This window comes from Sinocyclocheilus anshuiensis, unplaced genomic scaffold (assembly GCF_001515605.1).
Source record: "Sinocyclocheilus anshuiensis isolate Anshui unplaced genomic scaffold, SAMN03320099.WGS_v1.1 scaffold939, whole genome shotgun sequence".
NCBI lineage: Eukaryota > Metazoa > Chordata > Actinopteri > Cypriniformes > Cyprinidae > Sinocyclocheilus > Sinocyclocheilus anshuiensis.
In genome coordinates, this window is record NW_015544227.1 from 426,349 (window position 1) to 453,973 (window position 27,625).

The 27,625-nt window shown below is 35.9% G+C and overlaps 1 protein-coding gene across 2 annotated transcripts in view; it reads left to right on the forward strand.

The window, feature by feature from the left end:
* Positions 1-27,625, forward strand: part of LOC107697431 (reticulon-4 receptor-like 1) — a 135,560-nt gene that overhangs the window by 33,493 nt on the left and 74,442 nt on the right. The gene's annotated exons all lie outside the window — the stretch shown is intronic.

Here is a 27,625-nt window from a genome sequence, read left to right on the forward strand (position 1 = left end):
ATTATAAAGGATATATTATTATTACTATTATTTTCTGAATATGAATTAAAACTTAAAGTACATTTGTAAGGCATAATTTAAGTACACATTTTAATTTGAATGCTAAAAATAATTACAAATGTAATAAAATAAGTATTATATTAATATGAATTAATTATATTTATAAAAATATAATAATAATTGCAACCAGAGAGGATGATTTTGAATGAGATTTTTATTTTGCATTATACTATTAATTCCATTATTTGAATTTAAATAAAGCAATAAATAAAGTCACTTTATTATTTTTTTTCAATTTAATTTAATTTAATTAATTTTTTGGTGGTGAAATAATATCTTGGACATTTCTTTGTGAGATTCACCCAGTGTTCTGCATCCAACAGCTATTGTGTTAATTAAAGCAGTAAACCAGAACTAATGACTGATGACCTTTCTTTTTGTTAATTCAAGGTCCACAACAACAAGAGGGAGTGAAAGAGAGAGAAAAGGGGATGAAAAGAAAGGTCAGCAGAGAGAGCACATCGCCTTGCCTTTTTCAAGTGAAGGAGTTTGTTTTTGGCACATGTTTATATGAGAGACAGAAAGAGAGTGAGCAAACAGAGTTTGAATAGGTCAGTAAGCATAAAGCGTGAGATTCTCCTAAGAACAGATCAAACAGCCTGTATGGGCAGGGACAGCAGGGACAGCTGTGTGCTGACAGTAGATTTACATGCTATATATTTACTGACCACAGGGATTTCTTCCAGTAATCTGCGATGTGTGTGTGTGTGTGTGAGTGTAGCTTGATACTGCTTTTCAGTGCGTTCACAGAGATCAGTCATCTTACGAAAGCTGCTGGTATTAAAGTCTTGAACTCGCTAAAACTAATGAAAAAAAACAAAAAAAAAAAACAGAAAGCACCAAGCGATCCTTTAAAATGACCGTGAACTCTGCTCAGATATAAAATACCATTTCCTTGATGGAGTCAACATGCAGATCTTTCCTTTACAATTTCCTCCTCCGTCTCTAATTCTGGCTCTGCAAAACATTCTGTAGCATCTTAGCAGTAATAGTTGTTATTAAATACGATCGATCAGCCAGTGACACATATCTTTCTGCCAGTGGGAGGAATAACTATTGCTAGCAAAATAGATATTGGCCTAGAGACTACACTCTTAAAAATAAAGGTGCTTCAAAAGGTTCTTCAAGCGATGCCATAGAAGAACCATTTTTGGTTCCACAAAGAACCATTCAGTCAAAGGTTCTTTAAAGAACCATTTCTTTTTTCTTCTTTCAGGTTTCTCACCTGAGTTCTGATCACCCGCACCTGCTGTCACCAATCAAGCCACACTACAAATACACACACAGCACAGTCACTCACTGTCCGGTCTACCGTTCACTCCTACGAACTGCTCTGGACTCTCTCAGCCAAATTCTCCTAGAACGATTTACCTGCTGTTCCTCCCGCGATCTTCCAACGACTCCTTGGAAACTGTTCCACGATCTCCAACGTAACCGGCATCCGATCCTCACCATCAGAACTCAGATAAGCACCCTGGAACCATTCACTGTGTTGACACTCACCTGCCTTTAACTCACCTATTCCAGTCATCCCCTTACCCAGTCAATAAACCATCCTGATTTGCACTTACCTGTTGTGTCTGGCCTTGCTTTGTGACAGAAGACCGGACCATAACAAATACCTCCATGGATCCTCGACCTCCCACACCCGCAGAAGTCCTGGAGGAGCTGGTAAACGCCCTCCGGGCTTCTCTGCTTCCTCCGGCAACCCCCCAATCTGCCTCTGTAAGTCCCATGGCCATGCCTGCTTCCTACGCGGGTGATACAGCTGAGTGTGGCGGCTTCCTCCTGCAAGTGGCCTTGTTCATCGAGATGCAGCCGCAGAAGTTTTCCTCCGAACGCACTAAGGTAGCATTCCTGATATCACTTCTTACTGGAAGAGCGCTATTATGGGCTAAGGCCATATGGAACGCTAAAAGTGCCATAATTAATTCCTATGATGCCTTCACTAACCATTTCAAAGAAGTCTTTGGTCACACAGCAGGAGTGCTATCAGTGCCCGAACAGTTACTGCGGCTGCGCCAAGGCATATCTGCCCTGGATGAATACACACTGCAGTTCAGAACGCTGGCGGCGACTAGCGGGTGGAATGAGGTGGCTCTACTTAGCACTTACCGGCACGGATTGAATCCCCATTTACAAGCTCAAATGGCTATCTATGATGACTCCGTGGGACTAGAAAGCTTCATGCAAAGGCCCAACCGAATTTCCCAGCGTCTGTCCGCATGCCACGCCACCGAAGCCGCCCACCAGCCTGTTACGCCCGGCATGGGTTCCCCAGTACCAGAGCGTGAAACAGAAAGGTTCTTCAGATGTTAAAGGTTCTTTATGGAACCATTTAGACAAAAAGGTTCTTCTATGGCATGGTGAAGCACCTTTATTTTTAAGAGTGTACAGTACTAAATGGTGGTTTAACAGTCAGTCTTCGAGAACGTTTTATAATAAATGAAAGTTTTTATTTTTTAATCCTTTTATGTGTTTTAAGGTCTTTTGAAAATGATACAAGTCTTCTGAATTGTAATTATGATGTAAATTTTATTCCAAAATTTCAGAAGCGTGTGCTTCCTCCGCGTTTATTTAGTCTGTGTTCCCTTATAATTGGTTTATCTCAGGATTGGGAGCGACTATAAAACATTATTGTTTTAAGGAGACCGTTTTGAGAGATTATTGCCGGCAGCCCTCATTTAACCATTTAACCCTCCACTCCATCCTTCTCATTGTGTAGTCTAAGATTGAGACATCTCTATAGAGTTTTAATCCTACACTGAAAACCAGCCAAATAAAATGAAACGCAAACGATTCACATTTCTATGGACTGAATTATTGACCAGAACAAGTAAAAACTAGGGGTGTAACGGTACACAAATATGACAGTTCGGTACGTACCTCGGTTTTAACGTCACGGTTCGGTATGATTTCGGTACAGCAGGGGGAAAAACTAAACTTTTTATTTATTTATTTTTTTATTTTTTTAAATGGTTTACTGAACAAGTTGCTCTCTTTAAATACATTCAGTTATAGTTTCAATTTTCTTAGTGATAAAAATCTACCTCCGCTTATGCTTAAAACTGTAGGGAGCCCTTTTACATTATAAGGTTACAATTAGGCCTAACAACTTAACCCAAACTTAAATTTAATTGCTATTTATTTTTAAATAGATGATCAACACACGGGAACCGGAGCTGATCGCGGCCGCTCTAGTCAGTGCTTGTGTTGGGATTATACCAGCACGTCTCTGAACCGTCCCAGAAGCCCTCTAAGGCGTTTATACAGCGATCTGTCATGCCACATAAAAGACGGTCAAAACGCAATTTATTATTTGAATTTCCTGAGAAGAAGAAGAAAAAAACAAAAAAAAAAACTGTATTCGTGTGGTACACATGCGTACTGAACCGAAAGACCCGTACCGAAACTGTTTGGTACGAATACGTGTACCGTTACACCCCTAGTAAAAACTACAATATCTTTGATGCACCATGTTTAGGCCATGTCATAGTTTTCAGTTAGGACTCAAAGCTTCGGGCGCAATGGGAGAACCATTTTAAGTTCTATTTCTAGTGATATATGGACTTATATTGAGCCATTCAGAAAGTATTGGTCATAGTTTTAGTCAATATTGAAAGAAATGTGTTCATTTAATTTTGTGTACATCTCATTTGCCTTTATAATGTGTATATCAGCAACTGAAACATCCATAATTGTTCACAAGTATAGTTAGATCAGTGGTTCTCAGCTGGTGATGAAAAATTGGGAAAATAATAATAATAATAATAGTAATAACAACATGGCATTTACCATATAATCGTTCAGAATTTAATTTTTACTTTTGTGTATGTCTCATTTGCCTTTATAATGTTTATATCAGTAACGGAAAAATCCATTCTGGTTGACATCTAATTAATTTGTTAGATCGGGGGTTCTCAGCTGGGGATAAAAAAGATAAATAAATAAATGTGCTGAAAGCATAAAACTAATATGTCACTTACCATATAATTGTTCAGATGTAAGAAAATATGCTTATTAAATGGGTGGAGAAAAGATGTACGTCCAATCAAAAATAGTTATTTGTAATTGCTGTATTTATTAAATTTCATCTGTCACTTGGTAGAATTAGGCAGATGCTAAGATGGACAGGTTGTGACATGCTTGTCCTCAGAAACCATGAAAAAACAAACAAAAAAACGACTAGATTTAATATGAGATAAACATGGTTTATGTTCACAAGGTGCTTTATGTAGTGTATCACTAGATGCAGAGAAATTGATGCCACTTTAATTCCTTGTAAAATTTTGAACAAAAACAGTTGAGAACCACTGACTTGGAAAACCATTTATGTATAGGTGGTTTAAAGAACCTAAAAACCAATACATTGGTCTAAAATGGTCTATAATTACATATTTTTTCTTCAAAGAACCAAGATAAATCAAGAACCCTGTATGGTGAAAATTAATCAATCTACGGTGCTGCAAAAAGCTGCGTGATTCATGTCCATGTAATTTTCAACCGATTTATGAATAAGAATTGAAAATTACCGCTCCACTTCACATTGTCTAATGAAATGTGAACTTGTTGTGTCAGATCATGATTGGTTGGTGTATTATACATGACAAATGGGCATTGATGAAGAATGTAATATTCTAAAATATATAATATATGGATTTTTTTAATTAAATCGACACACTAGCTTTGATAATTGATGAAAAAAAAAAGTTAAAAAATTTGTTTGGTTTATTTTTTTCTTCGACCCATAGGCACTCACTGAAAGAACCATATATGGCTCGAGAGCCTAAGTTTCTGAACAGACTGTGGAATATCAGTCAGTCAAGCAAAACGGACACAACCCGTAGCAACGTATTATGGCAATGCCTCAGACTGACAGATATGTAAAAATAAACAGGAATTTTCCGACTTTTGAGCGATTTGTTACCGTTTTGTACACATTGTCATGTTAATTATAATTCAAATGCATTTTGTTTTATTGACCACAATATTATCATTGCTATTTGTCTGAGAGGAGCATTTTTTATTAATTTTGAAAAAAGGCAGGGGCTCGAGCACCCAAAGCCCCCCTCTGCCCGTGCATGCGCTTCAGTAATAAATCAATATTCATGTGAATTTTCTGTGGCACTTTGCTTAAAAGAGCATTTATATTGAGCTGATGAGCTGACCTAGCATCTAATAATGTCTGCCGCGTGTGGCCTTTCCACCTAGGAAGGATAGACGTCATATATGACATTTCGGTGTGATCTTAAGCAAGATATATAGCATAATTTATTTCCAGTTACGGACAGGTGATTTGGCAGTGTTCAGGGCCAGTTGTGTGCCAGCGTGCCCTTCTCACCCAGCTCTGAGGAGACAGATGGTCATGTGAGCTGCCAAATCACCGGGTGGATGCGTATTTACAGTACCTGTATCTGCATGGAAACTCTCGAAGGTATTCCTTACCCACCTTTAGCATACTGATATTTTTTGTATCATGTCAGACTGCCTTGCTGTATGTCCTAGGCTGACATATGAAATACGTTGGTTTCATTCTGGGCTTCCTAATGATATACTGATAATGCAAAAAAATATTATAAAGATTGCATATATAATTTTTTTTATGTCAAAATATTTAAAGATATTATGCAAAAGTAAGTGTTCAGGAAACCTGTTTTTTTTGTTGCAATTTTTTTGCAACATTTTTAGTAAAATTTTAATAATGTCCATAACATGAACTGAAAAATTTGTACTGGTTGACTACTAATTAGTTTTTTTTCCATCACTGATGGAAAGTGATTTTTTCCAGCTGAGAACCACTGATAAAACTGCCAAAATAAATAAATAAATAAATCAAATAAACTATATAAATAATTAAATAAACAAGCTAACTGCAACATATAACATGCCACTTAATGCACAAAGTAAATTTTAATTAAAAATTAAAAATGTAAAAAAGTTATTTTTAAGCCTAGCAATTTTGCCAATTTGCTGAGCCTTCAATTTTATTTAACAAAAAAAAAAAAAGGAAGAAAACCACCAGTCTTGATGCGTAAAAACACTTTCTTGAAGTGCCGAAGGGTACGCGTAGCAGAGAGAAAGAGAGCAGACTGTGTGTGTTTTGTGTATCAGTGACTACGAGAGGCCATTATTTCCCATAGTGCCTCAGCTTGGCTCTGGAATTTACACTGGTGTGGTGAGAGTGAGAGGTGAGTCTCATATCAACAGCTGTGCTCAACCTAGATAACAAAGCACATTTAAAGCACAGAAATGTCAACAGAAATTAATCAGAGAGACTACACTATTATACCATACAGATGTTCGGAACATAATTCAGGGCAGGAGCCCTCACATTCACACTTTCTTGTTGATAAAAATCACTCAGGATTTTGCGAGGTCCGAAAGTCTGAGACCACATTGAAAATATGGTATTCAAATTACAAATTTGTTTTAATGTTTTAGATTTTTTAGTAACATTATACATGTCTTTACTATCACTTTGATTAATGTGTCCTTGCTTAAAAAAAAATCTTACAGACCTCAAACATTTGAACGGTAGTATGTACATACATTCATACACACATATACAGTGGGTACGGAAAGTATTCAGACCCCCTTCAATTTTTCACTCTTTGTTATATTGCAGCCATTTGCTAAAATCATTTAAAGTAACATTATACATGTCTTTACTATCACTTTGATTAATGTGTCCTTGCTTAAAAAAAAATCTTACAGACCTCAAACATTTGAACGGTAGTATGTACATACATTCATACACACATATATAAAATTAGATTAAAAAACATGCTGGATTTTCACTAGAGGTCTCAAGCTAGAAGATAATTGGAGGAACCTGTATGTTGCCAGACCTTTTCTCATCCTTCTGTTCTTCTGTTTTAGGCTCTTTTCTTATTTGTGTGAGTAAACATTTCTGGCAATGGCTGCTCTAGATTAACAAGTCCCTCTAAAGATTAAGTGAAAATCACGAGAGGATCTCAGCGCCACTGAAACACACACACACTCACACACACACCGCGGATACAGTTGAGTTAATTACTTTCCATGGATAAAGGCAAAAGCAAGAACACACTGAGAATACAGTGGCGTTTATTACTTTCCATGGATAAAGGCAAAAGCAAGATAAAACGAATGACAAAGTGAAAGATAGGTGGTGAGGGAGGGAGAGAAGCAGCGATAATGCTTCCAGGCATTGGTTCTGTCATGTTGTTAACAGCCTGATCGATAATGTGTCAATGTGTCTTGTAACTGCATAACCTTAGATGTGTCCTTATTCACTTACATGGCAGAGCAATCAGCTACAACACAGTGCAGGGCACACAAACACACATACATACATATTCAGCATCTGATCTCCTTTACTATATAGACCTCTTGTAGTGATAAACATTGAAATAATCAGGTCCACGTTCTGTTATCCACTAAGATGATACCGCTGTCCTCATTACAACCCAACAAACCCTTTTTGCACTGCTGCTGTGGTCTCCTTGCTGGAAAAACCAGGTCAGAGCTGTCTTAACTAACCAGACGCTAAACTCGTGCAGTATACTGGTATTAAAAAATACTGCAGTACCATATCATAATTTTGCAAATTTCAAAATCTGACCTATAGTTACACAGTTTCACACTTTCAAATTGAAATGTCCAGTGAGTGGTACTAAAAGCACATCCAGTTTTATCCGAAACAGATGAACACGAATCTGGCTACGTTTTATGACGTTAATTGTTGTATATATTGCAGCAATTCTGAAAAAAGGTTTGATCAGTGGCATTAAAAAGTTAATAGGGATGCATTGAAATGAAAATTCTGGCCCTAAACTGAAACAGAAAATTCTGGATGCATTTGGCTGAAAACTGAAACCCAAAATGCTTCTTAATAATTATTTATTATTTTATTAAATAATACAAAATAATTTTGTAAGACTTTTTAATTTAACTTAATAATTTTTTTATGATTTGAATTTTAATGAATTTAAAAAATTCAAGTCAATAAAATAACCACACTTTTACTGAAAGTAACACAATAAAACTGGACAGAATTTATATTAATATTGGTAACACTTTACAAGTTCAAGTTCAAGTTCAAGTTCAAGTCTGCTTTATTGTCAATTCTTCCACATGTACAGCACATACACACAGAGAATTGAAATAAATGTAAAAACTGGAAAGAAAATATATTAATATTAAATATCATTATATTAGTTTTATTCAATTCTATGCAACAGAATCAGATTCAACAGAGTTTTTTGTTTAATTATTCAAATAATGTATAGTCCTACAAAGCTATTATTATCAGAGCATGTAAGCAGAGCATAGCATCACGAGAGGGTAGCGTCATTTTACCAGCATTGCCCAGTACAGCTGTACTACACCATGTTACAGCACAGTAGCGCTATTGCACACAGGAACAAGTTTACTACATAGAAATTTCCTGCCGGCTACACAAGTGGAGCATTCGCATGGGCCGTGAGCAACTCAATGGAACGCACATTCATAGAGCAGAATATTGAGGAGAGCGTCACACAGTCACACGTCACACAGTGACGACGGCTAAAGAGAGAGTGAAACCTGTGTGCTGAACACTGCTGGGCGGTGTGGCTCGCCATATTTTTTGGCAGTTTTTCTCTTTCGGATAAAAACCGAAAATGCCATTTTAGGCCGATTATTTTCGGCGGCCGAAATTTCGGATGCATCCCTGAAAGTTAATGCTCTGTTGCATTTGAAAATAACTTACCACCTACACCAAACCCTACCCTAAACCTAACCGATAGGTTAACAATAGCAAATGTGAGATAGAAATGCATTTGCTTTAGTAACTATGCCATTTTAGCTTGCTTCTCCAAGTCTTTGAGCTCTTATCTTGACTAGTGTTTCACAAGACTGCAATGCTGTACCAGGTGAGCTACTGAGCAAGTTTACTACATCAGAAAAGCCACGCTTATAAAAAGTTGGTTACTGTACGTGATGTCATAATGTCAAAATGTATTAGTTTCCGAATCATGCACTATGGGAAAAGTGTCTTAAGTTAATTTAGTCTTTATTAATCAATAAGAAATAAAAGTTGTTGGTGTTTTACTGCCTCAATTGGTAATTTCAGCTGAAACTGCAGTGAGTGGTATGTATAGGTAAGTTTTGCAAAAATGTAGGTAGAGGCAAATTTTTCCAGTGAGCGTATTGTAACGATTGTGTTCTGTTTTTAGTTTGGTTTCTCATCAAACTAGAATGGTTTCTGCTTTTCATTTTTCACCTTAGTTACCAATGAGTTGACTGATTACTCACACGTCTCTTGTTTACCCCTCATCAGTTTGTGTATATCTAGCCTTCTTTCAGTTCAGCTCTTTATCTTGAATTGTTTTACTGCCACAAGTTTTCTTTTTCACCAAGATTTTTATTTTGTCTAATTGTAGTATCTTCTTTTTTTTGTGTTATATTAAAAATCCTTCCTCCTTGTTTCCTTCACCTGTTATGATACCTATAGTGCCATTTAATTAAAACATATTTTAAAATGTAAAAATGTAGTTTTTAGTTTTATATTTTTAAAAAATGTAATAAAAATTGTTAATTTAAAAATGAATAAAATGTATTTAAAATTAAAACAATATTTTAAATTTGATTCAAAAGACTTCGCTTGAGATTTGAGAAAAAGAAACCAAGCAATCTAAAAAATATACTGCTGCTCATTACAGTTGTGGCTGGTTAGGAAAAAGCATGATTTACTATGTTACATTTGAATATATTCCAATTAGACCAACTAATGACCATATTAAGAGGTTCAGTCAAATAGAAATATTGTAAAACATCAAAAGCTAAGCTATATTTTAAACAAGGACTTCAGAACAAACAAACACAAAAACAGCTTGTGCTGAAATGCATTTAGCTCCATTCCGGTTTTCAGTGAAGTGTTTTGGTCCAGCTAACTGAACCTAACCTTTTAGAAGGTTTAGTCCAGCTAACTGAAAACTAGCAGCACAATTCCCTTAGAGAGCCATGAAGCCATCAACCCCGGAGAGAGTCTTCCTCAGATCCTCAATGGATAGCCCATAAACGTATTGATCGGCAGGTAGCTGTTAAGATTGATATGTTTCTAATGATGTCCTCTGTGACTCCATCACCTCTTCAGCTCATTAGCTTAGATGCTAATGCTTACCCATGCAGAACTGTTAGGATAAGTGGTGGCTAACATTCTTTAACATGAACCTTGCTTCATTTAAGCTGTCAAAGTAACAAAAAAACACAATTTTCTCAGAGAGAGTGGTATAGGTTGTTATCAATGACAAATACAACTAGCAAAATAGCTTTATAATAGCAAATATTGCTTAAATAGCTGATCCCAGCTTAGCACTTTTCCACAGAATCACTCTTTCCTCGAGTTGTATAAATGCAGCTCACATTCAGCACTCAGGGTCCACATACGCAGGTGTCTAGATATGTCCCTCAATTCTGGAAAAAGAGTCCAGAGGTGAGACAGAGAGGGGACGTTTTATGTAAAGCTGCTTTGTTTTATGCAGGATGAGGATAGTGTTCTGTGGGTCCTTCTGAACAATGCAGAGATGGGCTGAGCGCTCTGGTTTGTTGTGGAAAGGCATGGGGGGATGCGATTAGAGATTTATATGGGCCACTGGAGAGAGTCCACTCTGTGGTCTAACTTGGCTAAGGTCCTTTGTACCCCTGTCAGTAGGGTCATATATGTCCTATGAGGAAGACAGATAGGACAGTGGCCCTGAATAATACAGATGTAAGGCAATAAAATGACGAATCCCATCAGAGCTTCCCAAGTGTCTGGATTAACAACACTTCTAGTGTTTAATTTCTGCTAGTTTTATGCATACACTGTAAAAAATTGCTGTAAAAAAACGGCCAAAATCTGACAGTAACATACTGTTTTCCATTAAAACAGTAATGTACTGTAGTTTTTGCAAAATTTGTCTTCTCCGGGGTTTTTATTTATTTATTTATTTTCTTTTACCATTTTTTAGTTTTGAATCCTTGTTAAATGTTGACTGCTCTTTTAAATAAAACTTTATTTTGATTTATATCTTTTAAGTGTGTGCTTGTTTTTTAGATCTTTCAATATAATGTATTTTAAGTAGATGTGTGTAGCCCACAGAACAATAATGTTCTACTGTAAATCTAATTACAACATCATTGGTTACTTTAAATTCACTCTTTACAAAGGCATAAAATAACATTAGATTTAAAATAAATCTAAAAAAGATTTGAAATAAATTAAATAAGTAATGAATCTTCAATCTAATTATTTCTATCCATTATTTTATGCCTTTGTACAATAAAGAGTGAATTTAAAGTAACCATAATGATGTTGTAAATTGAAATAATCACAGAAATGTACTGCATTTAATTTTTACAGAAAAAAGCTGTTAAATAATTCACAGTATGAATACTGTAGAATTACAGTAGATTGCTGGTGACTCTGCTGCCAGTATTTTACTAAAAAAAAAAAAAAACAGAATTATACTGTATTTCATTTTTACAGTAATAAACTGTAAAATCATTTCACAGTATGAATACTGTAAAATTACAGTAGATTGCTGGCGACTCTGCTGCCAGCACATTACCGTTTTTTTACAGAACAATTGTTTACAGTGTAAATAAACGTTTTACGCATTATGCTTTGTCGTAACCAAAGACTATTTTGTTGCGGTATATTTAGGTGACAAATGCATCTGGAAAGGGTATTGCTATAATTGTGTTGATCATCAAAAATATTTGTTTTAGTGTAATAATGTCCCTACACCCGTACGGTAGGTGTTAATAAAAGTCCAAGACCATTAGCTTTTAATATACAAAAAAAATGAAGGGATAGAAGATATGAAAACAGGAAATAAATCTGGCATATATATTCACTTGTATAACTTAAGTAATTACTTTTTAGCTTTTCTATCTGTCTATTTATATTTTTCTTAGGGATGCACCAAAAATTATTGGCTCAAAATGTTTAGATATACAGTATATTTATTTAATTATTTACTGAACAAATCAGATAAAAAGCTTAATAGCTTGGCTGAAAATGTGACCAGCAACTGCTACTTTAACTTCCAATAACATTTGGGGTAATTGAAATAAAGATGAAAAATAAATAAATATAAAATAAATGAAACTACTGGATTCTATAATATTAATATATATATATATATGTGTGTGTGTGTGTGTGGGTGTGTGTGTGTAAAAGCAAAAATAAATGAAAATGGTGAATGTTTCCTTGGAAACTAACGTAGTACTAAAGTACTAAAATTACTCAAATCAAAACTAAACTAAAATAAAGCCAAATAGAAAATAAATGACAAAAGTACATAAAATGACTAAAACACTTAAACTATACAAATAATACTAAAATAACACATAAAATAACACTGATGTCTTCAGCATCATTGAAAAACGTTTAAATAATCCAGATTTATTTCTAATGAAAATGTAAATGATGACAGATTATCATCACATACGCGCTGTTTCTAAACGGATCCAAACTCTCTACAAACTTACTACAAAGTCAAAAAATGTAACAATGTCAAAACAAAAGTAATTAATCCAACAATGTAATTGCCAATTCAGTTAATATTTGCATTTATGATGACGATGATGATTATATGCTTTGATCAACAAAGATTTTTTGCAGTGTAGTAATGTGGTGCAGTGTAATAGTAGAAAGACATGGGTTGACTAAAGAATTACTTTTCACTGAAGCTGGTGGAACAAGGGAGTCCTAATAGGAAGCAAAATTGAACAGAAAGGCATGCCCTCAACCTTCAGCCATCCTCAAACTCCTCAGCCTCTAGCCCTTACGCAGCATATGCTGATGAATCTTTTAAAGTAACAATTTTTCACCTGTCGGTTGTGATTCTGGTCCAAGGCCGAGGATGTGTGACAGCTCCGCACTCTGCTCCTCTCCCTCAGCCTCACATCCATCCAATGGACAGATTTAGGGCTGGGAACCAGCCTGCACATCTTCTCAAAATAACACTCTGCCCTTTTCACACAAATTCCACTCCTTTCCTCCCCAACCATTACTGAAGGCCCACCTCTGAAAACACACACACTCTTCTAATGGAAACAATGGCCACTAGCTGCCTCAAGCCTAGAGAGATAACGAGAGTGAGCGTGGTTTGGAAAGGTTAGATGTGGTATCGATCAGTTCTCTCGGTCTGAGACTTTTTACCACGCTAGAGTAATTGAGGATGAAGTAGGCAGAGTATGGTGCTTTACCGGCCACATCACCAGCTGTAGCGCGCTAATGGAAAGGCAGCTGCTCTTGTCAAGGCTTTCCTCCAAGTGTCCTTAGCACAGAATGCTGAACAGTAAGATGAGAACGTCTCTCTCTCTCTCTTTCACACACACACACACACACACACACACTGTATTTTCCCTTGAACCAAATCCAATTTTTCATCAAGCTAGGATTAGTTTCCCCCTAAAAATTAAAATTCATCATTTACTCGCCCTCAAGTTGTTTCAAACCTGCATGAATTTTTTTTCTTAAGTTGAACACAGAAGGAGATGTTCGGGAAAATGTTCACACTGCTCTTTTCCATACAGTGGCAGTCAGTGGGGATGGAGGCTGCTGAGGAGGGATACGTTGATATTAATGATGTATTTTGTCTAAATAATTTACAAAAAAATACTTTTATCATATAAATGCTACAGTGAATTTAGGCATCACAGCATTATAATGTACAATATTTATTTATAATTTATTTTTTATTTATTTTGAGATTTGCTAAAGATTATATTTAACAGTGTTATTAAATAATTTGTGTTTATAAATATTAACTTTGTGTGGGTGTTAGATAATGGCAAAGATAATCTAAAATGATCATGTACAATTAAATATCCAATATAAAATAAAATGTAATTATTTGTACATTTATTTAATACATTATTAGCAAATCTTGCCAAGTTCTAATCTGCTAAATGCGACTACAAGGATATTATAAATATTACCATCATGATTTTCTGTAAAGCTATACAAATAAATTTGACTATATAACTAAATATATTTAATATCGCCCAGTATATATCCAATATTGACCAATACTGATAAGTTAAAAACATCAGCTGTTATTATCCAATAACCAAGTTGGTACCAAAATATTATGCATCCCTCTATACTGTCAAGCTCCAAAAATAATAAAAGCATAACAAAACAATCATAAAAGCTCTTCTGAAGCCATATTGTAGAGAATAACTGCTTAAATTTTGGTCTGTTTATTGGAAGAGAACTGAACTGATCTGGACGATGACATTACTGAATCAACAATGAACTGACTTTAACTGATAAACTGACTGTTTTCTATTGTCCTCTTGCATTATCAGCACACGTTTTTCCTGTTGAACATTGTAAAGCTGCTTTAACACAATCTGTATTGTATAAAGCACTATGTAAATAAAGGTGACTTGACTTGACTGTTCCTCACCAAAGCTATCGTATGGCGTAGACGACTTGTATAGACTGCTTCTATGGTACTTTTATTGTTTTTTTTCTAATTTTTTGGAGCTTGACGACATCCATTTTTCTTCAAATTCACGGTATGTAAAAGAGCAGCATACACATTCTGCCCTGCTTTTCAGTACCAGAGATGCAAGCAAGTCATAGATTTGGAACGACTTGATGGTGAGTAAATGATGACAGAATTTTCATTTTTGGGCGAACTAATCCCTCAGGACCAGATATGCAGAGCAAAATTGTTCTTTTCAGAGTCACCATGAGCGATTAATGGCCATGTGTGAGCATCAAGACTGAACTGACATGGAATTAACAGATGAATTCTGAGGCCTGTGAAACGGATATAAAGGAGGCGACCTTGTCAAATCGTCAAAGTAGAAGAAAGACAAAGTATCTAGTAATACTAGTTTGTATAGAGTCACGTCTCTGTGATTGAGCATTCGATCACAAGCGATTGGAAATAATCATCCATCTCTCAGTAATTTAGATAGATTCAGATAGATTCAGATAATACTGCCATATAGTTGCTGTTCTCTTTCACAGGGCCATTCAATTAGCCAGTTAAACGCTCTGGCAGCTCTCATTGCCACCCAACATGCAGAAATGTGAACAAACTTTTTTTTTTATTCAATGTATCAAATATTGCCCAAGGGCAGATCCGGACTGGGACGCAATTTCAGGCCGGCAAATATCACACTCATCCAGGCCACACAGAAAAAAAGGGGCCAAAATGGTACCTTTTGGGGTACAACAGCATGACACCGTAGTACACCGTACATATTAGTACCTTAAGAGTAGGCCTAGTAATTCGTACCCTTAAGGTACTAATTTGTAGGCCTAACTATTAGGGGTAAAAAGGAACAAATATTTCATTTTAAGGGTCCTGTTCCAGTGACAAGCTGTTGTACCCTAAAAGGTGCCATTTTGGCCCCTTATTTCCTGTATATAGCCTATACATCCACAATAATTTCTGAAACCAGACAACCCTATTATTTGTATGAGCATCACATAAAAAAGGTCTAAATCCTTAGTCTGGGGCCGTGGAACAGCATTTATCTGAAATAAAAAGCTTTTGTAACATTACCCATGGACTGTACTGAAGGGGGGGGCGGGGGATTATTGAAATTATTACTTTTATTTAGCAAGGATGCTTTAAATTGATCAAAAGTGATGATAAATACATTTATAATGCAACAAAAGATTTCTATTTCAGATAAATGCTGTTCTTCTAAACTTTCTATTCATCAAAGAAACCTGAAAAAAAAAAGGAGGAGGGGGGTTTATGAGGGGCAATAAATCAATTTTTTTGTCACATAGGACCCTATACTCTCTCTTATAGCCTATACATCCACAACAATTTCTGAAACCACAGACAACCCTATTATTTGTGTGGCCATCACATAAAAAGGTCTAAATCCTTAGTCGGGGGCAGTGGAAAATAATTAAAGGTTCTCTCTTGAACTGCACCAATTCACTTCCCTTTAACTTTTCTTCATTTTCCCCAATATCTCTGTCTCTCCCTTCTTTTTTTCTTACATGTCACTTCTTCACCAGCAGGTCTACTGTTATGAACAGAACTGTGTCCACCTTGTTGAAAACATTCACCTCATTTCAATTTGTTAGCAAAAAATGGTATTTATCTTAAAATGACTTAAATATCCTAGATTTAATATACCTATATTTCATACTATAGCAGTCAAAAGTTTTGAACAGTATAAGATTTTTTATGTTTTTTTAAATATGTCTCTTCTGCTCACCAAGCCTGCATTTATTTGATACAAAGTACAGCAAGAGCAGTAATATGGTGAAATATTTTTACAATTTAAAATAACTGCTTTCGATTGGATTATATATTTAAAATGTAATTTATTCCTATGATCAAAAAGCTGAATTTTCAGCATCATTACTCCAGTCTTCAGTGTCACATGATCCTTCAGAAATGCTAAATTTTTTAATGTAACTTTACAATCGATATTAATGTAATTTAGCACAGCATTCTGAATGATGATAATAATAAACAGATACTAGCAGTTTAATACTCAACTACGTAAATAAAACAAAATTATCTAGCGTATTTACAGATGAAACTGACCTACACTTGAAACCCTGAACAGGTCAGTGATGTTGCTACATTTTACTGCTGCTTCTGGCCGCTTCCTCTCTTTCATCGAGTCCCGCGCATCGGTTTGACGGAAGCGCGGAACACACGTGAGCTGATTCGTAAAGCGCAGCGCTGCCAGTCAGGACTAACCAATTTATGATTTATTAGCGAATGAAAAAATCGGAAATTATCACTTTGGTACATTGAGAAGGCATAAATATAAAATAATATTAATAATAATAATAACCAAAAAAAAGAAACCAAAAAAAAATAGGGCAGCGGGCCAAATCAGCCGCCAGGCCACCGGGAATTCTCCCGGTGCTCCCGATGGCCAGTCCGGGCCTGCCCAAGGGCCTTATAAGCTTGTGAAAAATCTCAGAGTGGGTCTGCTGTTATTGATGAAAGGAATAGTTTACTCACTGTCATGTGTCAGAACGGTGAATTTTAGAAGAATATCCTGTCCAATCTTGTCGATGAAAGTGAATGAGTATGGAAGTACTATTCCAGAATATGGTTGCAAAATTAAAAAGAAAAATCCTAAAAAATGTTCTATACAATTTTTGCACACTATATTATAAGTTTCTTGGCGTCAGTATGATAGAAATGAACTAAAATAATATAGACGGACGGGTGGACAGACGGATGGATCGCTGGATAGATAGATAGAAAAATGGAATGATAAGCAGAACAATATACGCCACCTATACAAATATGTATTTAGTTTTTATATTTCATTGTATTTAATCAATCGATCTTTGTGGACCAGAACACTTAATTTCCCAGAATGCATTACCTGTGTTAAATTTCTTTGAACTTCAATCCATCCAGATGTAATAAGCATTGCATTTTCCACTGTCGCAAAGTTGCTGAAGGTGCAGAGAAGGCAATAAAGTTAAGATTTCTGATGAATCACACAGTGGCAAAGGATCATGGGAAAAGGGCAGAGGACACTTGGCAGGAGATAGGAGAGCATGGAGGGAGATTTCTGCTGTTATTTTACACAAATAAGAAAAGCAAGCAAGGAAATTGAGCACTGAAGAGGGAATACTGCTGCACAGAAACTGCAGCTGGTGTTTCCATATAAATGAATGATATATACCACACCCCCTCTTTCAGAGGCACCAACCCTGCCGCCTGCTGTGAGATATGAAACATCCTGATCACGGATGCGGAGCTCCTATAGGTCCATTGTTCTAGAGAGCGAGCTCCCTCACAGTGAGGAAGAGAGAGAAATCACAAGTTTTCCTCTATTACCCCCTACTCTAGCAGCAATCATCCTAGCATTCAGCTGTGAGCCGGGGCAGAGGGGTCATCTGCTCCAGCAGCGCAGGCCAGGAGGGTAAAAACTGTAGAGCAGAGGTGCACAAAATGAGCCACACAGAAAATTCACTTGTGTGTACAGTTACACACAAACCCACCCTGAAGAGGCATATTAAGCCAAAAGCCTTTCTCATGTGATGGCAAATACATATTTCATGATTATTAATTATGTTTGCACAAATAAATAATTTATCATGATCTTTCACTATATGTATATGTGTGACTATATATATACACAGTATATATATATATATATATATATATATATATATGATTACATTTAATCAAATATATAAAAAAGCAGAATGGGCTTATATGGCTTGGGAACATAAATAGTTATTTATAATTTACATTTCTCTTAAATTACACAAAAATATGTGTTTGTTAGTGAAATCATTTTAATAAAAATTATAATATCATTATACAGTATATTAAAGGGGTCATATGATGCGATTTCAAGTTTTCCTTTCTCTTTGGAGTGTTACAAGGACATACTAATATATAGCTCACAAATATTAATTAGATATGCACAAAATATTTAACATGATCTTTCACTGTTTTTTGAAAAATAGTTTGGTCTGTAGTAAAGCAGAGGAAATGCAAACAAAAAACAGTAATATTGTAATATATACAATGATAGAAAATATATTGTATGAGCCTTTGAAGAGACTGTCACAATACAGGAACTGCTGTTCACATTTAACTCTACCTGCATTAAGTATGTGTGGAAGAGCGAGAGTATAAATTACAGCTGAGCTGTGTGATATTAGCAGTTTCGCCCTGTGATAACCCTCTTTAGGTGCAGACAAGACAGGAGTTTGAGCAGCAGGGTGTGCTAATTACAGGTTTGCATTAAACGAGCCCCGCTGAGACTATAGCCCCATGCACTCTCTCTAGTCTTTCTCTTTTTTACAATAATTCCCCACTCTTTCTCATTCTCTTTTTTCTCTGTTTATGTCATTTACCTTCCTTTTTGCTTTCTTGGTTCCAACCTGGTTCCTCCTCTCAACCCTTTCCTTCTCTTCCAACTCCTGCAAAATCATCAGCGGTCTCTCCCAGAATAGAAAAGCCATTACTTACATTTAAAGCTCAAGTAATACATTGTGAAAATCGCAGGCAGGCAGATTTGGAGTAACCTCGGCTTTCCGTACATCAAAAGAAAAATGCTGTCTCCCAGCGGTCGCGTTCAAGTTATGTGCCAGAAAGAAGGGGAAAAAAACATATTTCAGAGCTTTTTTTTTTTTTTGCATTAAATTGCTTTTCCGGTTGATTCTCGAGAGTCAAGCTGCTTTTCATGGCTCTACCAAAGATGTGCAGTCAAAGGCCAAAAGTTCAGCAACCTCATCAAAAGCATGAGTTGTTTTCTGAAACAGCACATTCACTCCGAGTCACGCTCAGACTGTGTGTGTGTGTAGATGAGTTGGAATCAGACTGGAACAATATGAGAAGGGGAGAGAGAGAAGACAGATAAATCAGAAATAGATACATCTGTCTGTCTATCTGCAGGGTATAAAACTGTACAGTCTGTCCTTTTTCATTTTATTTCAGGTTTAGCAACCATGTTACAAAACTTTACAATGATGTATTTATAATAGGATATATTATATTATTTGTAACAATAACACATTATACATGATAGTAATTTTGTAATAAATCGATTAATTTCATTAATATGAAAATTAATAAATAATTTAATGTATTTCATTTAAATGTAATAAAGAAAAAAAAAGCAGAATGGGTAACCGGTTGGAAATTTGGACTAAAGATGTTGCTCAAAAGAAACTTCTAGTTTGGGACAAATATTGGTTTATAGTTATTTCTAACTTATATTTCTCACAAATGAAATAAAAATATTTTTGATCATTTTGATCAGTTTGATCATTTGATGTTTGATCATTTTAGTAATTTAGGTAACAGAGTTGAATGATTGAGCTTGACAAACACAACACTTTTTTGATAAAAAATTTAGTAAATGTAGTGAAAATAAATATTTTATTGTAATGAATATTATATTATTGTTTATATAATAGTATCAATATATTTTATATGAATGTTTAGTTACATTAATATTATACACTAAATCAGTTAATACATCATTATATTAATAATATATTTTAAAATAACACTTATGATACTTTACTATACTTTAAAAAATAAATAAATAAATACATACATAAATAAGTTACTGTTACTTAAAGTGGTCCTATTATGCTCTTTTACAAAGTCTTGATTTTGTTTTGGGGGTGTAATAGAACATGCTCTCTGCAATGTGTTGTGATTGGTTAGCTGTCCTAGTGCGTTGTGATTGGCGAAAAGCTTAGATGGTGTTTCAGTACTGCCCCGCCCCTTGCCAAAGCAGCAAGTTCCGTCTGCTCCATAGACAAGACATATTAGAGTGGTAACGTTATTATTGTTTTTTTTGCTAAATCACGTTTTAGATACGATGTCAACAACCTCTTAAAAATAAGTGCATTTACTATGTACAAATAAGTGCAACGGTAATATGTATTATGTTTATTGTTCTTGAATTCTAACATTAATTGCAGTGAAACTGTTATACAGTTGAATTTATTTATACCATAGTCTCATTATTGAAGTGTAAATTCTGCAGATTACATCATTGTCCATTATTGTACTTGACGCTACAGCAGCTCTTCTTCTTCTTCTTCGTTTTCTCTGATGCACTAACTCTGCAGCAGCACTTCTTCTTCTTCGTTTTCTCTGATGCACTCAACCAAGCGTTCTAACCATGTCCTCGCCCCTCCCCACCCCACAACCATTCGAATTTCCGTAGGAGGGAATTATTTTAATGATATTCTAATGGGCCGCTTTGTGACATCCCAATACCCCGGAAAACAATGCTGTAGTCCAAACGAGCCGTTCGTTGTAGTTCTTGAAAAGGGATTTTTTTAAAACGAAATATCTCCCTTTGGAGTGGACTTTGAGATTTGTAACTTTGTAGATCTTTTTTATGCCCAAACATACACACTACACACTGACTAAAATTCAAAAAGTGAAAAAGCATAATAGGACCCCTTTAATAGAACCCATGTAGTTTGGGACCAAGTGTTGATTTATATTTCTCATAATTAAAAATAATTGTTTGTTAATTTTTCATACACTAACTTGGGTAGCAGGTTTGAACAATTGGGCTTGACAGATGCAGCACTACAATTTGTGCAAATGTAGCGAAGATTTTTTTGTAATGACAACATTAATATATTATTTCATTATTTCATACATTATATTTAATATATTGTATTAAATATATTATATAACAGAAGCATCTTAAATAGTGATCTTAGACTTTTGGAACCTCATTGTAGATAATAAGTCATAATTTAATTAATGAGTTTGCAAGATTTCTGTAAAAACTGAAATTTCCGAGATTTGAAGGTTGGACCTTTCGCCTGGAGAAATGAAGGCGAGACAAAGCTGTAAAACGCAGCACAAAAAGCCCAGGGTTTGCTGATGAGACGGGATAGTTTCCCGCTGACTACAGAGAAAGAGGGAGGGAAAGCACAGTGTGGGAGTAGCTGTATTATTTGCAACATTAGAAATGTGCATATCCTCAACTTCATTACAAAGTACGTGGGTGTTAAGTGTGCAATCCTATCTGACCCGGACAGCTATAACAGACTCCCACTAACACTGAACGTGTGTGTGTGTGTGTGTGTGTGTGTGTGTGTGTGTGTTGAGGCGTGCATGAGAAAAACATTTGTAAATATTAGGCTCAAATACTCTAAATCTCCTGCCTTTATTCTCAACCTCAGAACATGATTTGCTTCCTTTCCGAAACTGGTTGATATATTTAATCTATTTTTGATAACTTAGATCACTGAAGAGACATTGATCTTTAAAAGAAAATCATTTGTTTTCAATCCCTATTGAATCCTTACAATATTTTTTCTATTTGCACACAAGATATCAAACCGTCCTATTATTAATTCCCATCTCTGAGGGAGCATCCCTAATCTACATGATCTTCTTAGCTACCTTCAGTCTGCAGCGGCAGTATCAAGGATGCAGAGCAGATCTGACAGCTCAAATGAGCATCCTCATGGGCTGTGAATCCCACAGCTGTCCGCCGTCCTGAAATCCTATATTAATCAGTGCCTGAAATTCAGCAATTCCTGTTGAAGCAGTGCATTAGCCCATCCTGGAGCTGTCCTTGGTGCTGATGTTTCGTCATTTGATTCGCTGCTCAGTATGGACTAACATAACGAGAAGTGCTATATTTCACTGTTCCTTGTGCTGAAATAGAAAAGACCTGTTGCTGTATTAGTCACTAGAAGCTGTCAGAGTCATAGAGGTTTTTATGGCAGTGCTGCTATTGATATTCCTTTTATTCTCCACAAATTTGAGCTCGTCTTGCACTAGCTTGACTTCACGCATTACGTAGTCACATTGGAAAGGTCATGCATGACGTAGGCAGAAGTACCGACCCAGTATTTACAAAGCGAACATGCAAAGGAAGTCAAATGCCCTTTACAAAAAAGGTAAAACAACGATGTCGAATGATTTTGAAGTTGAAGTAGAAAATGAGATGGAGTTTTTCGGCCTACCCTACCTTTTTGAACCGGAGTACACAGAAGAAGAGCTAACCGTGCGTGACCTTTCCAACGTGATTATGTAATGCGTGATGCACATCACGAAGCTAGTGCAAGATGAGCATTTGTGGTTAGAAAGTATACGATCGTTTCTCTAGATAAGACCCTTATTCCTCAGCTGGGATCGTGTAGAGCCCTTTGAAGCTGCAATGAAACTGCAATTTGACCTTCAGCCCGTTGGGTCCCATTGAAGTCCATTAAAATCCTGGAATGTTTTCCTCAAAATCTTTAATTTCTTTGCATCTGAAGACAGAAAGACATGAACATATTGGATGACATGAGGGTAAGTTTTTATTCTGGAAGTGAACTACTCCTTTAAATTTAACCATCTATGCACAAAATCAAGACTTCAACAAGAAGAGCAAAAATGATCAGTGATGCAGTAATTATTTTCTAATATTTATATTATTTGGTGATAATAACTGATAAATGGCCAATATATTTCCAACACATTACCTCAGTTTTCCACTGGTTGGACAAACATATTCCACCCGGGAACCAATTGATACACAGATGATTATCTTGAAAGGTTACATGTAATTATAAAAATATAACTATATGATTAGAGATTGATTGACAGCAGGGTCGGAAATTAATGGGGGCTTGTGGCAAAAAGGCCATGAAAATGAACAAAAATGCCCCACAAATTAAAGATAAAGAGGCAAAAATTTAAAAATTACATTTTGATTCGCTCACACTGCATCAGATTGCTTTTTACGCATTGTCTTTTTTGCAGTGTTGAGCCTTATAACCAATCACACACGTTTCCATTGAGCTTAGGAATGCAATGGCCAATCAGAGACACTTAGATTAGTCAGTGCTGAACACTCCAGAGTTTTTGTTGAGCGTGCACGTTCACTGATTGAATTCTTTACACTCGTGAATTCCCTCATCATAAACAACACAGTGCAGATATGATGTAAATAAAAGATTCTTTTTGTAGCTTCAGTGATTATAACGGGAGTTTTTGCAAAACTTGCGCTAGACAAACATCATGTTTGTCTGTGAAGCCAGAACCAGAATATATGATGAGCTGCTTCCCCAAAATGAAGAAACAACAAACAAAAATGTTTTTATATGTATTCTATTGATCAACATTAATAATCATTATTACAATATCAAGAGCAATAATCGACAATAACAATTTTTGTCATAATATTGCAGCCATATTACCTCCTGTTTTTAAATGTATAATTTAGATACAATTTTAAACAGTCAGCTGTTATTGGCAACAGTTTAAAGTATTTTGATTGATTGAAGTAACTGGTTAAATTCAAGTATTTGACAAAAGACAACACAAAATTATTAAGGTGGTGATAAAAATTGCCCTCACAAATCTAAAAAATTCCCCTGGAAATCAATTCCAGGGGGCAAAAATGGCCACTTAATGGAAAAGTTCATTTCTGACCCTGATTGACAGTCACAAACAGCTCCCTCCTGACCCTGCATTAGCCGCTACTACACCTGAATCCACCACAGCCCACACAAGGATCCCGATGTGTAAATGATGTACCCACATAAAGGCAAATGATCTGTTAGGGAGAGAGGACACACTAGTTTGGCTGTGTATTGAGTGGGTCCCTCAGGGAGAAGCAGGATGAGGGAGTTTTCCTCCATGTGACAGGCCCGCTGAGGCAGGGTGGACCAGGGTCAGCAATGCTGCTATCGACAGACACATTACAGATTGGAAACTAACAGAAAGAAGCCATTATGGAGAACAGGGGGTCTAGAAAAAGTAAAGTCACAGGAACTATCTCTGTAATAATAGGGTGGAGGAAGAAAATAACCACCCAGAGAAAGAGGAAGATAACAAATCGAGATCTGGAGGAGAGAAAGAGATCGCAAGAGTGAAAACACTAGTCAATGAGAGACTAGGGAGTGAGATGAGAGAGATTTAAGAACTTCTGCAACTTCAATGGACTCTATAAATATACTCCATATACACATAAAGCCACATGACGTGATTATAAAATAAAATACATCTGTGCACAAACTGTTCCAGCTTGGTATAACTGGTATAAATAATTAGTATAAATTTTTGAACATAGCAGGGAATATTGCTACTAAAAAATAAAATAGCAAAAAGCAGATAAAATAGGATTTTAAATAAGTTGCTACTTATTTATTTTTTAAATGATTTATTTATTATGTAATGTCGTAAAATAAAATACATCTGTCCACATTTCAGCTTAGTATAACTGGTATAAATAGTTGGTATACATTTCCGAACAGTCGGGAATTATGCTACTAAAAATAAATAAATAAATAAAACATGATAAAAGTTTATAATAATAGTTTGATAGTGTGAACTGTGACCAGAATTGAAGTATTTTAAAAGTTACTCTATTTATTTATTTATTTATTTCATAATGTCAATGTCAATTATAAAACTAAATTCATCTGTGCACATACCAGCATGGTATTATTTATTTATTTATAGGGTGCTACTAAAAAAAAAAATAGATAAATATATAATTTGAAACAATGGGGACCAGATAAAATAATATTTGAAAAGTTGTTACTTTATATTTTTCAATTATTTATTGAAAAAAAAAAAAACAATGTCATTATAAAAATAAATTCAACTGTGCATATACCAGCTTTGTATAATTGGGATATAAAAGTAATATACAGTTTCAAACACAATAGGAAATTGATGTACTAAAAAAATAATAAAAAAAATATTGTTTTAAATCAAAATGACTATTAACAATTTTTTTATAGCCCTTAAATCACTTTTTCATAAAAATGTATATAAAGACTATCTAGAGATTCTGACCCTTTAAAAATGTTTCTGCTATGTGCCATTTTATTCCCTGAAAAACCTTGTTGTGTTGAGATAATTAAAGGGATAGTTCAGCCAAAAATGAAAATTCTATCATTAATTACTCACTGAGAGCTTCACGAGAGTACCACGATGTATGCGTGTGCATTCCTCTGATTGTAGACAAGGCACAGGGCAGTGACGGGGAAGAGAAGAATTGTTGAATAAAGTAGTTTTTTGTTTGTTTGTTTGTTTTCTTTGCACACAAAAAGTATTCTCTTAGCTTCATAAAATTACGGTTGAACCACTGATATCACATGGACTATTTTAACGATGTCCTTACTACCTTTCTGGGCCTTTAATGTGGTAGTTGTGTTGCTGTCTATGCAGGGTCAGAAAGCTCTCGAATTTCATTAAAAACATCTTAATTTGTGTTCCGAAGATGAACGAAGGTCTTACGGGTTTGGTGAGATATGACATGAGGGTGAGTAATTAATGACAGAATTTAAATTTTTGGGTGAACTATCCCTTTAAGGTTAGCCTGACTCTCTGTCTCTAATTCGGACATGAAATGCAGTTATAACTTGCCTTTAGCTCCGCTGTGGCGTCTACTGGCATTTAAACAGCTGTTGTAAGAGACGAGTGAGATTGTGAGGTGAAGGACCGGACAGGTGCATTTAGCTTGCAGCTGAGGTCTGCTAAAGCTAGTCTCTTATGCTCACAACATGACCTACTTCTGTCCGTTTCTGAGAAAAAACAGTCTCTGGAAAAGAGGAGAAAAAAGTGTGTAAAGGAAATTTTAAAGGAGTTTTTTTTTTTTTACGTAAAAGCCATTAGAACTGGAAACATACTGTGTCTTTGCTGCTTCATCTGCAAAATTCTGAAGCCCAATGCCTGGACCAAAGCAATGGATTATGCTAGTTGCCAGCGCTCTTATGAAAGAACGCCACATGCCGCTTACTGAGTGCAGAAGAGTCCGTGTCTCTTGAACAGATGTTTGTTTAATAAGGGCTTAGCTTCTATAAACACGTCCTCCGGCCACAAAGTACCTCTATTGAGTCGTTTACATTGGACTGAGGTGAGGACGCTTCCACTGCCGTGTGTTTATCTCATCCTAATGTGGGTTTTGCAATAAAAACAGCAAGAAAAGAGAGAGCTATGTGCTCAGAGAGGAAGATAAGAGAGGAACTGGACAACAGAGGGCTACATCAGCTGCATAATATGGGCAGTATCTCATTCTGCAAATGATATACTGCCTTGTATAACAAGCCAAAGCCTCCAAACGGGTTCTTGACATAATTGAAGCTTGTTTCAATTTTTGGGACTTGTGTGTGCTGTGGAAAACACATTAAAATGAAAAATGGCTCTCAAGCTAACTCGACAATTGATGAAGGTGCATTATTATGAGAGGAATAAACAAAAGCTCTTAAAGGGATAGTTCACTCAGAAATGAAAATCTGTCATGAATTACTTTCATCCATTTATTCTGAAGAAAACAGGAAGCATTATTCAGGCCAATATGGATGAATTTTATGTTGTTGTTGCTGTTGTTGTTTTTAGAAATATACAAAAGAAACATGGAATAAATAATAATAATAAAAGCAATATGAGGGTGAGCATTGGTGAACTACCGGCAGCCATATCACCCTGTAGCCCAAGACTGGTTGCCCACTGAAGCTAAGCAGGGCTGAGCCTGGTCAGTACCTGGATGGGAGACCTCCTGGGAAAACGAGGTTGCTGCTGGAAGAGGTGTTAGTGAGAGGTGCTCACCCTGTGGTCTGTGTGGGTCCTAACGCCCCAGTATAGTGACGGGGACACTATACTGTCAACAAGCACCGTCCTTTGGATGAGACGTTAAACCGAGGTCCTGACTCTCTGTGGTCATTAAAAAATCCCAGGATGTCTTTCGAAAAGAGTAGAGGTGTGACCTCGGCATCCTGGCCAGATTTTCCCATTGGCCTTTGATCATCATGGCCTCCTAACAATCCCCATATCTACTGATTGGCTTCATCACTCTGTCTCCTCTCCACCAATAAACTGGTGTGTGGTGGGCGTTCTGGCGCACTATGGCTGCCGTCGCATCATCCAGGTGGATGCTGCACACTGGTAGTGGATGAGGAGATACCCCCTGACAATGTAAAGCGCTTTGAGTGCCTAGAAAAGCGCTATATAAATGTAATGAATTATTATTATTATTATTTTATTATTTAACTATACCTTTAAGAATTACTTCCTCTATGCTGTGGTTACATATTCCATTGCAAGCTGTGGTGCTGATATGGGTGATGCGAGTTCAAATCCAGCTTGCAACACTT